Below are 14,494 nucleotides of genomic sequence, written 5' to 3' on the forward strand. Positions count from 1 at the left end.
TCTCCTCCTCGCCAAGACCCGTGGGAGCAGATTAGCTCAGAAAGGAGCAAAGAGCGGCAGTGAAGTTGTTTTATGTGGGAAAGCTGCCTCCTTCTCTTCAGCCTCAGCTACTGTTTCAGAGCCAGTGTGAGCCCACTTCAGAAACCATGACCCCGCACAGACCGGCACAGAACATGGATGAAAAAAAAAGAGGAGGAAAAAATTAATGAGAAGCACACAGCGATTAGGCTACTAGATCCAAGCAAGCTTCCCCAAGAGCAAAAAGACTTTTAGTTTGCACTAAATACAACAAATAGGAAAAAATAGGACACAACTCTTTGCTGGAAGAAGTTTTTTTCTCTCCCTCTCATGTATTACGCACACAGCTTAATTTCACCAAACTCGGATCCAGAACTGCACAGAATTCTGGGAAATGTAGGCAAAGAAAGGGCTTTAGCCGCTCAGTCTCTCATGGCCAGCTGAACAAGGCTTTTGGCATCAACTAACTCACTCACTGTTTGGTTGCATAGCAACTCACTCACTCTTTGGTTACCTAGCAACAACCTGCTGAGTAACTTGCGGCAGTAGTTTAAGATTTCGCCACCATTCTGCATAACTGCCTAATAATAAACAACAACAATGTGGAGTGAAAATCATGGAAAAAAGAGGAAAGGTCACACCACCAATATGGAGTATTTCAGAAATTTAAAACGAAAAATGTATTGATATTTATTAATACTAACTGACATGAAATTCTTACATTGTGATATGTTTTTAAGCCACATTGTCCATCCCTATGTTTTCATAATGTTTACCCTCTACTATATTATCATGACATTCTCATACCAAACCTGTTAGTCCATTAAAAGCTTGTGGACTTTTTACACTTTTTTTGTCCTGCTGGGTTTTTTAAGCTGGAAATGACTTAAATGTGATTGAGTTAGTGCTCATCTGATGTATTGTTATCCGCTGCTTTGTTTGGCTAAAAATGTTCCATTGTCATTTTTTTCCTCTATAAATCTTCTGGCCTTTCTGTAACTCTTTCGTCATCTTCTCCATCAGCATGTAAACCTGGTCCTTCTTCCAATCCATGAGCAATGTTGGAACTCCTTCACTCAGTGGATTTTGTCTTTGTGTTTCTCTTATTGTTGGATTTATGATTTTGGATTCCCTGCTTTGGGTTTTTGTTAAGTGAAATAAAGCTTTTGTCCAAGACTTAGTCTATAAGCCTGCATTTTGCATCCTTCCAACATTCCTCACTGCTTTAATCCAATATTTTTATGATATATTATATATGCCTATTTTTCATGCTTGTTTTACATCCACAGTGAGTGATTATAACTGAATGTGTTTGGGAATAAGTGATAACACATTTTGTTATATCCCTGCTGCCTCATTACCAGATGGGAATTTGATATTTACTGAAGACCTATTTATGCTTTAGGCAAACTTTCAGATGCCATCCACTGAGTAAAGCCTAAATAAATGCTCTTGTTGACTTTTAAGATGTTGACTGTTATCAGATCCACTCAGACAGCTCAGTCACACAGACTGTCTTACTCTGCATAAGCAGAATCTTTGGAGATATATAAAAAAAAAAAGAAAAGAAAAACCTCCAACAGTAAATGCTGTTTTCTAAGCAGAATCTTAATTGTAACTAAATAGGTAACATGAGCTGACTTGCTCCTCTGTGTTCGTTATATTATGGCCGGTGTTTATTCATCATAACAGCATCTACCAACTGTGTTTTGAAGGTTGCACAGTTGCTTGGCAGGCAAGCGTGAATTCACACATTTAACTAACGTGCACATTTATTTCAATGACACCATTCAGCTGGTTAGGAGCAAAAACAGCCAGTCCTCTTAGGAAAAAGGGTGAGCAATTTTTTTTTATTTTTAGAAAAGACATCAGACTTATATAGTGATTTATTATTTTAAAGTAGACGAGAATTAAAAATTTACAGTAATAAAATAAACTTGTGTATTTTTCTGTGGAACAAAACTTCAAATTGTAAACCTGTCAATTTGCAATCTAAAATATTCTTTAAAAAATTAAATTCAGCTTGAGAGGCTGAAATACAGAGGTGCAATGCTACTTGAGACACAATTGTCTAGTGTTTGCAAATCACCCAATCACAGAGCATTAATAATTTTACTTGGTGCTGATTGGTTTTAACCAGCAAGTGTGAAAATAAAGAAGATTTTAGATATTACTTGTTCTGGAAACAAAACGTGTCCCTTTGCTAAAATTAATCCATATTTTGATCGGATGGGATTAAAACATTATCTGGAAAAATTTTTCCAGCATTTGCTTGAACTGGGCCTAGAGAAAATAATGGTGGTTATTATAACAGCAACTGTGTGCAAAGCTACTAAATGCTTTTAAAGACCAAGGTTTTGTATTGCCATGTATTTTGCACTTCAACAACGAGAAAAACCAAGCTGTTGGTTTGAACGTAAAGAACTTGTCTGACCTAAAGCCTACAGAGTTTTGGGGATAAATTATAGAGAACACTGCAAACCAGGCCTTCTCGTCCAACATCAGTGCCTGACTTTTCAAATGTGGTTCTGGAAGAATGGTCAAAAATTCCTGCAAAGAAACTCCAAAACCTTGTACAAAGACTTCCCAGAAGAGCTGAAGTTGTTTCAGCAGTAAAGAGTGGACAGTAATCAGAGTAAACTAGATGGTTTAAGACATGGATGCCACTCAAGTGGATGAATACCTTTGGGAATACAGTATATTAACCGTATGATCTATGATCTGAGAAGGCCATCGGTTTAGGCATCCCAGAGTAGTTACTGTGAGAAATTAAGGGACTTCTCAAACGTGCATGAATAAATCAAAGTAAATCAAACATTTTAACATAATTCAAAGATAAAAAAAACTCCATCAATTTTGCACAATCAAATAAGCAGAAAACAACGGCCTCCATATGACAGCACTGAAGAATTAATTGTGCATTGCAAGTTAAAGACATACTGCGGTCCAGTCAGCTAAATCTATGGAAACCACAGTTTCATATTATTTTTGCTTGCCTCCACTAAAAGATCCAGGTGTTCCGATGTTGCGAAAATGTGCAAGCTGTTCTTAACACTAATATTTTTTTTCTAGACTTAGCAGAAGTCAGACATTTTACAAACCTGAGGGATGTGAAAAACAATGGAGATTAACTTCTAGATAAAAAGCAGAAGGAGTAGAGTCTCTCTGGTCAATGGTTTAGAACTGCCAACCTCTCCAATAAGTGTCAGCCTGTAGCCAGACAAAGAAGACAATGAAATCGTCTCTAAAACACAACAGTATGACATTTTACTTATGACTGGATTAAAAATGCTATTTAAAAGAAGAGATAGAAGATTTCAGATGTTTTCTGTGGTGCCTCAGGAATCCAGCAATGCTCTCAATGCAGAAACAAACACTATACTATCTTTGTTCATTCCCCGACTACAAATGAAGTTGACCCAGCCGAGTAAACACACTTTGATCGTACTCCCCTGACCTTTATCTGATTGTAAAGTTACAACCAGCATAACATTCATTACAAGCGTCTTGTCCATTATTTATCTGTCTTTATTTTTGCTCAGACAGCCGGCAGAAGACGAGCTCCAAGTATGAGAGGGTCCGTAAAGCTCAGCCTTTCTCCTGGATGATGAATATCTCTGTTCACAGATGTTCAAAAATAGCCTCTGTGGTCTGCTTGTGTATTCTAAAAGCAGGTCAATAAAGTCGAGTCCATTAGAAAGCATGGCATTAGCACGGGTAGCAATGAATCTTAAGCAAGTAGAGTCGGACTGTTGCGAAGCTCTGGGCATGTGGGAGAGGCAGTCGGTGCTGAGTGGCTCAGTGATGAATGTTTGGATGTGTCAGGATCCATGGAAGCCAGCAGCTGATGTGCAGCCATCAAGCCCTGCGTTTTCTCTGAAGGTCAGAAGGTGGGGAGGTGGCAGGTGGTTAGGAGAGAGTTTATGAGCTGTGTCACTCATATGGCTTTCAACTGAAAAGGTGTATTTAAAGTAACAGACAGTTCCACTCTGCTTCCCATTTCATGGTTCCCTTTTTTTTATATATATATAGCCATATGTAGCGCGCAAAACTTGGCTAAAGGAATAAAAGGAAGGAAATACACTGTGTGGAGGTATTAGAGATGTACTCAAATCTTCTATGGCTGTGCAGAAAAAAAAACTGCATCATTAGAGGAAGAAAAGCATGCAAAACCTCTAGCTAGCACGGCGCTCAGGAAATTAAATTTATCCTTCCCGCTGCACACAACTCATAGCTTGAAATACTTCAGCAGGTGCAGCTTTGGAAGGGTGAAAGGTTAAAATGGTTGTTTGCATTCTGAATATGTAAACAGAGAAGCAATATTCTAACATACACATAGCTTAAGCCAGCACTGTAAAAAAATCACAGCAAAGGGAGGGCGCTGCATCTCATCTGCAACGGCACTACTTGGTAAAAAATGACAAGTGAGGTGAACAAGCCATTGAAGCCTTTGATCAAAGGCCTTTAGAAGTCAGGCCACTCTTGAACTTGAAAGTCACTTGCTTGTTTTAGATTTCAGTGGCTCTCTCTTTTATATGCACATAAAAGAGGAAATAAATGGCTCTGTGTACCAGGGCAAGTGTTTCCAATGATGCTGCAAATGAGCTTGTAATAAACCCTTCTCACTGAAGAGGAAAACACAGACCGAATTCATGCAAGAGGTTAAGTGTGGACAGTCAACAGGAAAGGTGGAGCCCACGTGTGAAGTTGACCGGCATTGGATTCTCCCCCAGTGTGATAAACTCTGAGTAAACATACCATGGCTTCATGTTGTTTAGGTAAATAATTAAAATATATAACATCATTTAATTATGTGTTTTAAAAAGCAAAAATGTTATTTGTTCATACTGCTGCTAAATATTACAAAATGCATTCATTAAAAATGACCAATTTCCCCTTGATCAGTGAAAAACAGAAAAATCCAAAAGAATTTCCTGTTCATCAAATGCACCAAAAGTAATAGTTGGTACTGTTTTTGTTCTAATAATACATTCCTCAATCATATTTATATAAATAAATATATACATTTATTTAGATTTAGTAAAATGTTTTCTTTCTTCCCATGTAGGCAGGAAAAATTATAAAATGTGTTATGCTGCATCTAAACAAGAGAAACTTAGGACATTTTATGCAACATGCAGTTTTCTGTTGCGCAACAACTGGGCGTGCAACTGGGCGCATTTATTTATTTATTTAAAAACATATTTAGGGATCAACTGGTGGTGAAGGTCTCTACCAGTGTCACCAAGTGTCCAGATAATTGTTAAACACATACAAACATAGTTTAAAGCACCTGTTTGAAAGCTGCAGCACTCATACTTAGTAAGTATTTGAAATATTTAGATATATATGTACAAAGGTGATGCTTCAGTGTTGTTACCCAACTAGTGTAGCATAATGTAATTCCACACTATTTAAATGAAAAGCAAATAACACTACAACCAGAGGTCAATGACATATGCTTTAATGCATAAATCCAGATAATTTACAGTCAGAACAAGAAAGCTCAGATTTAGTGACCATCATAATCAACAGGTTAAAGCTCTAGGAAAAACAGAAATGAGTATTTAAAAAAAAGACTTGACATCTCTAGTATTAATGCCAAATCTGTCTATCTTGCAAGATAAGCAAATGAGCTGCTGGCTTCTTTGGCCAGTCAACTACCAGGGTTGTGTTACATTAACCCAAAGAAAACTAGCAATTTCTTTGTCAAATCAATAAATAATTTCAAACAGGACCCACATGATGACAGCTTTAAAACTGTACTTTCATAAAGCATTGGTATATCTTGATAGCAATAATTGGCTCATGCCCATTTATGACATTAAGCATTGTTGTGACTGTGCAGATGTGATCTGGTCCCCATGGAGTGATCTCAGGCCCAATGACATGCAGGTACCAGCCCTCAGGGGGGAGAAAAAGCTTTGCTAATTGGACAGGCGGATCTGGAGCAGTGTCCAGTCATCAAAACTGCCAAAGCATATCTGTGTGCTGTAAGTGAGGACTGTGCGGCTCAAGAGATCTGGATTCAAAGCTCGTAGCCTATAAGTAACTTCAAAGAGCCTGCTTCTTCTATTTGAGCCCAGGTTCTGCACTTTGTGTAGCCACTGATCGGCAGGGTAAACCTCAGATGTCACTCCTTGGTCTCTTCTGCCTCAGGAGCAGAAACGGGATGTTTCAGCAAAATTTTGTTTACCCGCAGCTAAAGCACGATGCTGAGTTTTGCAAATGTGTTCCGACTGCTTTCTGGTTCAATTTTACACAGTGGATTTTTTTTTTTTTTTTTTTCCGTTTGGAGTCTGAGGATTAATACATAGCTGATTGCAATCAGCAGATTTGAATTATTTCTGCTGTACTACATTGAGCTGCAAATGCAAGAGCAACCTTAAAGGAAATTTTCTTCTTTTTTTGTGAAAAACTAGACATCTATTTTAGATTAAGGTAAGAAACGTGTCAAACTGACGTGGTGGCATTTAATTTACCGATCTTCTCAAAAACTAACCTGCTGCTCTGACATTCGCTCTACATTATAGCTGTAACATTGCCATTCCAGCACAGTTCAGTGGGCATTTGCTTTCTTCCAGACTGCCATTTTTTGCTCTGATCACAAATAAACTGACAGGTTCCCACTGCAGGCGGTCAAAAGTGCAAACCATTTGAATTATTATCAGGATGGGAGGAAAAATGTGGCACATTTTTCTAAGAAGCTCGAAGCTTTAAAAAAAAAACTCAAAGATGTAGACCATCTTTATAGCATCACATTCAAAACAATCGGACGCAAAAAGAACCCATCTTTTGGTGCAATAGCATATTCCCACCCTGCAGTTCTTACAGTTCTGGGGTTTGTTTGAACTCCTCCATCATTTTCTCAGTTTAAGATCATAAAGGCCTCAGTTACATTCATTTTTTATTTTCACTACTATTTTTGCTCCACTAGATAAGCATACTAAAAGTAAAGTTAGAACTAGTTTATTTCCCTTTCTTGTGGTTGTGTCTTATGCTACTGATATAAAACGTTCATTTGAGCGTTTTATTTCAAATGGTGCAATGGTGCACCATTTTATCCTGGTTGCAACTTGCAACGATAACGTGGCCAGCATTGTAGTTAAGATCAGCTTTTAGATATAAAGAACACCACATGTTACCATGCAACGGCTGAATGTGTACGAGCACAGATTTGTTTACATAAATAATTCATCTTCAGATGAACTGACAGCAAGGAACAGAGGCTATTTTCAGGAGACGGAGAAAAAACAAACTAAAAAAAGAAAAAAAAAAACAAACTGAAGCTTTGGAAATCCGAGTCCACAGCAGATACTCGAGCTCTGTGTGCAGCAAATCACATGGACGTGTATCGGATCAGTGAAATTTTGACAGGTGGGCCGCACCTGTGGTGAGAGCAAGTGTCTCTTGCTTCCCCTGTAGGCTGCAGGGCGCTTTGCCTGTTCTCTGGTCCCAATATGCTCCCTGAGGCTCAGCTGCAGCGCCGCTGTGCCCCTCGCCGAGGCCGCTTCGTAGTAAAAGTGAGCGGACCACCACTCATGTACGTCTCGGTTCAGTGACAAGCTCCATCTCGTCCCAGTAACAAGGCGTGCTTGCGTTTAACTAGCAAGGCATCATGTGACACATGCACGGCGTCACCTAGAAAGGCACCATCTGTTCTGTGTTGGTTATAAAGCCAGCCCAAATGCCAGGCAAACGCTGTAAAACTTGAAAGAAAGCTCTAATTAAAAAGCTGATTTTTGAGGGATCGAAAAATCCAGACAGGAAAAACAAAACAAGCACAGGAAACCGGGTAAGAAAGGGAGCTAATGTTGTATGAAAACCTCCAGGTAATAAATGAGGCATCAAAAGCAAGCCTAGGAAATAAACTGGATGGAAAACGCAGATAGAGACGACGACCTTTTTCACATAGATGTTACAATTAAAAATCTTAGTGTTTATATTTAGGATTTTGCAAAATAAATTAGCATAAGGTAATGCTTATATGAGATGTGGATGGGAAATGCATTTGTATTTATGGAGCCCCAAATTCAAACACTCACCCAGGAACTGGAGCTGTTTTACAAAATAGCTCAAGCTCATTCAGTCTGATTTTTCTTACAATCCTCTGCACACCTATTTTCTATTTAAATGACTACTCAAAGATGCTGGTTGCACTGATTTCATTAAAAGATATCAGATTAAATGGGGCTAAATACATGCATGCCCTCACTATTTAGATTTCTCTTCCACTTCTCAGTTGTGCAGCGTTTTTCTGTGGTCTTTCACATTAAAATACACTTGTGTGTGGTTGAAATGTGTATAAATGCTTTAGATAAGGAGCTATACTAGCTCTAATACTAGTCCTAACACTTCACTTGGATTGAAGAGCAGTCATGTCCCTAAACGCAGAGCTTTAATTCAAAAAATGCAAAGCTTTATATCCACAAACCTAAACTCAGCACGGATATTTTTAGCAATGTTTATTCACTGTCATAACCCCAGTGGGAGGTAACTGAATATTATCCACTTTCAATTCCATCTGATCAAGAGATAAAACTAACATTCTGGCAGCATCTATCTCTCCCCTGCCTTAGATAAGAGTTACATTAAACCGTAACATATATCAGATAATCTATCTGTGTCCCTGGAATAATTTTCTTCTCCCAGCTCTGGTACAGAACGATAAAATTAAGCGGCAAGATTGAAATAAATTACTTTAATGTGTAAGCCTCAAAGAGCCAGCCCATGTATAAAAAGGCAGCTTCCCTCGCCTTCAAATGAGCAAACTCGTATTTGTGCTGCTGCCTTAAGTGAAGCGCGCATTAATAATAGATTACAGATATACATCAGAGAATCCCTTCAAATGTTGCTCTAACAAAGGTTAATGTACCTGCCTGGATGCTATCTTAATATTTGTCAGTGCAGTCCATCTGTGCCGAATTAACAATAAATCATGCATTTAACTTCTAATCAACTGTAACTCTTGACTTCCTGTCCCACAGGCGATAAGTACAGACTTAACACTGTTTTATAAGTACCACCTAAGAGCTCCTGCGTGTCAGAGACAAATAAGCAATATGTCACCGGCACCTGATCAAGCTGAATGACCCGCTCTTGTTCCCCAAGCTTTGGGCTGTTATGGCTGCTCCACACAGCTCCAAATAAGCCATTATTCACCAGTCCCACCGGTGGCTTTGACTTTATTGATTTAAGTCCACAATGTGGCTGCTGATACTCTGGAGGTGGACTAGTGCCTATCCCAGTAATGAGCTTGTGAGCTGTAGACTAAGTCCGTCATGGCTACCAGGGTTCTGAAATCAGGGCCATTAAATTGGCTATTTTATTTGTTCTAACCGGGGTCAGACTTCCCAATAAACCAGCTTCTGGATTGTTAAACGACACCTCTGGCCTAATGGCTTCTTGCACACATTTTACAAATGCTCATTATCTCCTAAAGCTGGACAGCAAACTACATTTGTCACTTTTCCCCCCCATTTTTAGAATACATGCACTGATCTGTCCTAACTATGGCATGAACTGTGTTTTATTTCCTGCTCTCTCCGCTTTGGGTTGTTCTGTCTATTCGATCCAATATTTCAGTTGTTTTCAAAACCCTGAAGGCAAGAAACTGTTTCCAACAGAGGAATTGCTTCTGCTGGGTGAGAAGAAATCAAGCTTTTTCACCTGTTTATTCCTATGGAGCTCATCAATTCTCCTGCATAACTGATCTCTGCAGCGAAAGCGCTTGTCGTATCCTTTGCTACAATAAGCAGCTAGACATCTATTCAATACGTTTCGCTCAAAACATTGTATTTGTAAATAAAATAATCCACAGAGAGTGACAGGATTCAAGAAGATGCAGTTAAAAGTCATGAAGACAGCAACCATATATGGTAGTGGTTTCCTGTTTTGAAGGACGACTTTGAAAATGCTCTTTTGTATCAGAAACAGTGTTTATGTTAATGACTCAACTTGGAAAAACACTGAAAAAGTGTTTTGTAATTTTAGGCTTAACACTGTGCATAATTAGATGTCATGCAGGACTCTTGTTACCTCAACATGTTGGTAAAATCAAAACATAATTTTCATCCTAAATATGACATTGGAGTGGATTATTATGAGCTTCACTGCATGAACAGGTAGTTTACTGGCATGCTACAACCTAATGTTACATCACAGCAGTGCTTCAAAGTGATTATGTTTTGCATTGGCCTGATAAAACATTTTTTTAAATAGGTGTATGGACAGCTGTGGACAATTGCTGCAATTAGTTACCAACCCATAAATATTAATTTGCTCCTTATCCTCGTTTAAATGCAAAGCAAAGCATGCCAGCTATTAATCTTGGCATATCCAACTGTCTACACCCACTCAGTGCTAACTTTTTATCACTTTCACCTAATGTGCTCTATAGAAACTTCTAATTCATCCCCTTTAAAAAGGACACCGCCTTCCAGAAAATGGGCACACATACATGCTCAGAGTTGCAAACATCCACACAGTCACGCACTCTTCCACTTGACACATCCTAAGCCAAGTGACATGAGTGGGATCCTCTCAGAGCACTTTTGGGATGTGAAGAAAGCGAGAAAATGGAGAAAAAGCAGCGCAGGAAAAAAAAAAAGAGAGTAGGAGTGGGAGTGAGGGAAGAGGGACTCAACTGTAATGCTATTGAAAAGCGATTTGTGAAGCCTGTGCATATGCATACAGGCCTACAGTCCCCATCTGCCCACATCAACTGCTTGCTGCTGGTGACATCAACCAAGACAAAGAGGTCTCGGATGCTCCAGATGTATCATGTGGGTGGCATAATAAAATCTAATCCAAGTCGAAGTCAATTGTTTTTGCCCGAGGACACGGAGTCGCATGTGTGCATGCCCCTGCACTTAGATATCAATGTCTGATTCCTGCCCCTCTGGTCACGTGCAAAATATTAACCTAAATATTCTCTGCCTTTTAAAAATGGGAAAACAATTATTAATGGTGTAATTAAATTATTGGCAGGACAAGTGCAACTTTAATTGAACGGCAGCTAAATGACAGTCAAATGACAGCGAAGCAGCCTATTCTCGGCATATCCGTTATGGTTTATGTGAAGTCTCATCAGACACAACAGAGGCGGCGCATGGGCTTACAGCTCAAGGGGTTTCATGTGATTATCCAGTTTCCAGGAGTGACGGGTGTCTACCAAACAATGAGCAAAGTTCATATGGGCATGGCAGACAGACTCCGCAGAGCACAAATGAATTAATTTTGATTCATGACGACATGAAGGGCTCTACCTTTTGCCTCTTAATTCAAATAATGATGGCTTGTAAAAGTCACTTTATTACCAGACTGGACAGAGCAGGCAGTAAAAAACCCTGCAAACTGGAGTCAGTAGCTGGAGGTTAGAATATTGACTGAGCCACAGCCCAGTCAAAGTCCTCTACCTTTAGAGTCCATAAAAAATCCACTGAGACACAGACCTTAAGTGACCCGACGCCATTCCTGTGTGTGTGTGTTTTAGTCTTTTACACACATTCCCTGCAGTCAAATCCTCACACTGACTAACTTAAAATGGTGTGAGGAGAGATCACTACGCCCCGCCTGTAACCACAACCTTCTCACAACTGGTGTCAGGAGGAGTTGCTGATGAGACGATGATGAACAAGTGTGCGACAGCTTAGTGAGAAAGAGTAAAGAGGGTTCAGGAAAAAAGAACTGGATCTGGTGTCTGCATGCTGAAAAGGCAGCCAAACTGGAGCTTATGAGAAAAGGCATGTTAACTCCAGGATACGGGACTTTATAGATGGCGATTCCTGCTTTCCTCACACAGTAAACAGAATACAGACTTTCCAAAAGTATAGAGTAGATTCACACAGAATTTGAAATACAATCTCTAAACATCACATAATTATTTTAATCTAAAACGGAAAAGCAAAGATTATTCGTAGTGTTGCAAAAATAATGCTACGTATCACAGCATTATGAATCTTAAAAATTATACATGAATAAACATGAGTGAACATTTCATGACTGTATGGTTTCCATGACCTGAATAGCCAAGCAGATGTTGTTGCTCTGCGTTTTGGAACAGAAAGTTTGAAAAAGATAGCTTATATTTCTACCTCGATTGTGTAACGTTACATTTATTAAACTAGTCAGTGATCAGTACCAGGTAACATTATGCTGGAGCAACTTCTGTGAGCAATCTAAAGGCCTCAAAGTATCCAGCAAGAACAGAGAAATATGTTTTCTGTTACTGAGGTGGCAAAAATAAGAACACATTTTCTCTGGCCATGACATTTCATAATCAAGTGCATAATTTGTGAGACGTCCTCATAAATCCCTCCTCCAGCACCATTTATCAGGATAGTAACAATGAATGCTTCAAATTTCTGACCAATCACACAATATTTGTCAGACACCACAAGTATAATGGTTCTGCCCAGAAAATGTGTCAACCACAAGCTCCAAGAGCGACCTGTAACAACACAATGATGAGTTCTTGCAGCGCCAGCACTGAGAAAACATTTCTCTGTTTGTGTTTGCATTGGCCTTAATCCTGAATCAGCGAGCCAGTGAGCGTGATGGACTGACAGGACTAAAACACACAGAATCAAGGAGATTGAGGCAAGTTTCTCCACAGCAACATTTCGTCTTTGTTTTACATCTTAATAATACATTTGGAGCCAGATTTGTTTCACATAGCTGCAGTACAGACAGAGCTAGCTTATCTACCAAGACAATTTTTTTTGCTGAACTCGGTTCAGAATCCCAGAGAGGAACCATCAAACATCCAAAGATTGGGCCAGATGAAAGCAGCCAATACCTCCCTGAGGGATGACCTTAGCATTGGGTCAAGCAGATCATTTAAAGCGTGGGATCAGTCTGAACAGCTTGTTAGCCTTTTATTGCTCTGAGGATGTAATCACTCTTCTTCAAATTGACAACAATACAACATCATATTTTAACTAACCTTTACTGATAATAGTGTTTAGCAGTGACCGGTGGCCCTATTTTGCTTCACATGGGTGTCTGTATTTTTCATTACCAACAAAATGTTTGAAGTACGGCTCAATAACAATTTGTGATGGATGCGTGACCAACGCATAGTATGTCTGATAGAATTTTCAATAATTTCACTGAACTCCGATCCGGAACCGGATCAGAGGTAGGTGTAACCCTGTTACACCTACCCACCTACCTCTGGGGGAGGTAGGTGTAACAGGGTCTTATTTTAGCAATATTACAGATGTGAAGTTTGTCAAAATTTGTTTATTTATTCTTTGAATTTATTTTGTGTAGTCAAGAAGTTGATTCTCCAGACAATTATTGATGCATTGAATTTTGTTACGCTGCTCTTGTCAGATATTTAAAACAATAAACTAAAGTAATTATCGATATTGACAATTGTTGATAATTATCAAAACAGGCTGGGAAGGCCTGGTATATCATGATGTGATTTTCAGCCAGTTGTCCTGCAGTAGTGGGCAGCAACATGTTGGGGATGGGCAGGACAACTCTGCTTGTTACTATACAGCCAGAGGAAACCCTAGCATGTTATTTATAGGATTTCAAACTGGGAAATTGTAGCATTTTTGAAACTGCAGTGTTATAAACAAGCAGTAAGCAGCCCATGCCTTCAGGTGACAAATCTCATCACTTTGCTGGGTGTTATATAGGTAAAGCGCTGCTCGGGTCCTGTCCTCTTTAGTGCTGTGGACTGAAGAGCGTCTCCAGGGACGACACTGTATTGGCTGCATGTCAGGAGAAGATTTAAATATCCCTCTGCTTTTAGACTCCAGCTGGAGTGATACCACAGAAAATAACCCTCATTAACATCAACCAAAGTCAAAGGAAGGGCAAACTCCAGTAATGAAAAATACCCAACCACCTACATTAATCCCGCTTGAATTCTCCATAATCAAAGACCGACACGAAAGCAGTGAGCCAACCTAGCATGAAACATAATTCCTCAAATATTATTAGCAGCAAATGATTAGAATCCTAAGCATGGGGATCATCTTGTCTTGGAGAGGCCTTCAGCGCTGCTGTCTGTCGCCTGACAGCTCATTGATGTGTTTGCTCGTATAGCTGTCAACTGTTTACAGCTGGGTAGCACCCAGCAGACAGAGACTTATTGATGATGCCACGCAGCTGCTCGCTCACAGCAGGATGCAGTCTGGAGCCCATGGGAAATATAGTTTTCCACCACCACTGGCCCTTGTGGCCTTCACTTTCTGCAGGGCACACTCTGTAATTTTCCTTCCACATTAACTCAGTTATTACACAGCACCTGAGGACATTTTAACCCGGCTTTATGTCGTGGTGGCTCGCTCGTCTTAAAGGGGTAGCTCAGGATTTTTAAGGTGAGGCTCCGTTTCTTTAGGTTTTGAACTGTAGTCAGCCAAAAAAAAAAAAGTTTTTTAAAGTTACAATTTCAATGTTTGGAGCATTTTCTGTCATTTCTGTTCAAAGTCCATTTCATGACTACAGAAAGCTATGG

General features: G+C 39.5%; 1 protein-coding gene across 2 annotated transcripts in view; it reads right to left on the minus strand.

The window, feature by feature from the left end:
* The window catches only part of LOC103141308 (synaptotagmin-7-like), a 123,071-nt gene that overhangs the window by 79,804 nt on the left and 28,773 nt on the right, over nt 1–14,494 (minus strand). The gene's annotated exons all lie outside the window — the stretch shown is intronic.

This window comes from Poecilia formosa, unplaced genomic scaffold (genome assembly GCF_000485575.1).
Source record: "Poecilia formosa unplaced genomic scaffold, Poecilia_formosa-5.1.2 Scaffold81, whole genome shotgun sequence".
In the NCBI taxonomy this organism is placed as follows: Eukaryota; Metazoa; Chordata; class Actinopteri; order Cyprinodontiformes; family Poeciliidae; genus Poecilia; species Poecilia formosa.